The 2500-nt window shown below is 48.6% G+C and overlaps 1 protein-coding gene across 1 annotated transcript in view; it reads left to right on the top strand.

The window, feature by feature from the left end:
• Positions 1 to 2500, top strand: part of filip1l (filamin A interacting protein 1-like) — a 77724-nt gene that overhangs the window by 23803 nt on the left and 51421 nt on the right. The gene's annotated exons all lie outside the window — the stretch shown is intronic.

The raw sequence follows: 2500 nt of genomic DNA, 5'->3' as shown, positions 1-2500 counted from the left end.
GAGTTCTTCCGTTCGGCCTAGCTTTACCTGCAGTGTGTGGATGCAGTGTGTGGATGCAGTGTGTGGATGCAGTGTGTGGATGCAGTGTGTGGATGCAGTGTGTGGATGCAGTGTGTGGATGCAGTGTGTGGATGCATGGATGCAGTGTGTGGATGCAGTGTGTGGATGCAGTGTGTGGATGCATGGATGCAGCTTGTGGATGCAGTGTGTGGATGCAGTGTGTGGATGCAGTGTGTGGATGCAGTGTGTGGATGCATGGATGCAGCTTGTGGATGCAGTGTGTGGATGCAGTGTGTGGATGCAGTGTGTGGATGCAGTGTGTGGATGCATGGATGCAGTGTGTGGATGCATGGATGCAGTGTGTGGATGCAGTGTGTGGATGCAGTGTGTGGATGCAGTGTGTGGATGCAGTGTGTGGATGCAGTGTGTGGATGCATGGATGCAGTGTGTGGATGCATGGATGCAGCTTGTGGATGCAGTGTGTGGATGCAGTGTGTGGATGCAGTGTGTGGATGCATGGATGCAGCTTGTGGATGCAGTGTGTGGATGCAGTGTGTGGATGCAGTGTGTGGATGCATGGATGCAGTGTGTGGATGCAGTGTGTGGATGAAGTGTGTGGATGCAGTGTGTGGATGCATGGATGCATGGATGCAGTGTGTGGATGCAGTGTGTGGATGCAGTGTGTGGATGCAGTGTGTGGATGCAGTGTGTGGATGCATGGATGCAGTGTGTGGATGCATGGATGCAGTGTGTGGATGCAGTGTGTGGATGCAGTGTGTGGATGAAGTGTGTGGATGCAGTGTGTGGATGCAGTGTGTGGATGAAGTGTGTGGATGCAGTGTGTGGATGCAGTGTGTGGATGCAGTGTGTGGATGCAGTGTGTGGATGCAGTGTGTGGATGCAGTGTGTGGATGCAGTGTGTGGATGCAGTGTGTGGATGCAGTGTGTGGATGCAGCTCCGGCTGCGACATCTGCATACGGCTGATTCTAGCTCAATCTGAGCATCAGGCAGTCCGGCATCGGGATTCGACGACGCAGGCACTGTCTCCTGCTCGTATCGCAGTAAAGCCAGGCCAGCCACTCCACAGACTGTTATGCCTCATGGCAGCAACGTTGTACCTTGTGGCCTGTTGTGCATGACACCGTTGCAGCGGTGCTCAGGACCGAGAGCTTCTCCCCGAGGGAACCCGCGCCACATAATCAAGCTCACGCGGCGATACCTTTGTGCCTTGCTGATGTGCTTCCTGTCCTGTGCGATCTTGACTTCAGCTCCAGGCGCGGGTGCTTTCGTCTGAATTTGCGCTCTGACTTCACACAGACGGACACTTGCTCTTATGGCGACGCGGGTATTAGCGTTCCCACAGCTCGAGTTCCCTCAAAAGGGAACATCTCGGTTACGTGTGTAACCCTGAATAGGGAATGAGACGCTGCGTCGCCCTGCCATACTCCCAGCATGCCCGCGATCGACTTGCTTCAGCCTATCAGAAGCTGCCGCTGTTTGGTTCAGGTGTGCTTTATAGTTTGCTGGTCGATGACGTCACATGACGTTCCGTCACGCCATTGGACTGATTCTATACCTGCTTCATGACCCAATCCCCCTGAGGAGTTCCCACAGCGCTTTGACGCCGCTCGAGTTCCCTCTTCAGGGAACTAGTGGAGAGTTAAACCCTGTTAAATCAGAGCGCTGCTGCTGACATGAAACCAGCATAAAAGCAACAGAAATTATTCAGTCCCTCCAGAAAAACGTGATTATGCGATCGCATGATTCAATGCATAATCAGCCAAAGTCTGCATATTTATGTGGGGCCGCATTTTTCCAAATACGCCGCACTTTCGGACTGCAAATTGCAGATTTCCGTGGAAAATATGCGGGGCTTGCATGATTTGATAATCCCCGCATTTTCGTTGCAAAAAAGTCAAATATATCTTAGCAGAAAGATGAAAAACGTTGCGTTTACTCCACACACGAGCAGCCGTTCCCCTGTTGCCATGGGAACGTTTTGAAGTGATGTAATTACCTGACCTGAACATCATCAAAAAGCTGTAAAACAGGAAGCACACATTTATTTTTTTTATATAGTATTTATTCATTTTTACAGAAGTTGTAGCATATTCCTTTTGTAAAGCTACAGAACTTGTTTGACTCATCAATGTTCTGTAAGTTTGAGCCGTGTGTTTATTAAGGTCTGAAATAAAACAAGATGAGATTTAAATATTTCAGCACTTTCTGTGATGTGTTACGCTTGCTTATCATAGGAAGTAATAAGAAATGACTCTACTTTAAGACAGTGGCCTAGTGAGAACTGTTGGGGAATCACGTTTTCTTTCTCTTTTTCATCAAACCGCAGTTTTTGCAAGTTCCTGCAATTTCATTGCATAAAATTGCATAAATATCCCGCATATCCCATCGCGGAATAAAACGTGTCGCATAATCAAGGATTTTTGCCTGCAACAATCACAAAAAAACTTAACGACTAATTATAGTTGTAGGCAGTTAATA

The sequence above is a fragment of the Siphateles boraxobius genome, unplaced genomic scaffold, assembly GCF_051911475.1.
Source record: "Siphateles boraxobius isolate OS27281-9 unplaced genomic scaffold, OSU_SipBor_1 127, whole genome shotgun sequence".
Classification (NCBI taxonomy): Eukaryota; Metazoa; Chordata; class Actinopteri; order Cypriniformes; family Leuciscidae; genus Siphateles; species Siphateles boraxobius.
Note: the sequence above shows the minus strand (reverse complement) of the source record. Positions and strands in the feature narration are given on the sequence as shown.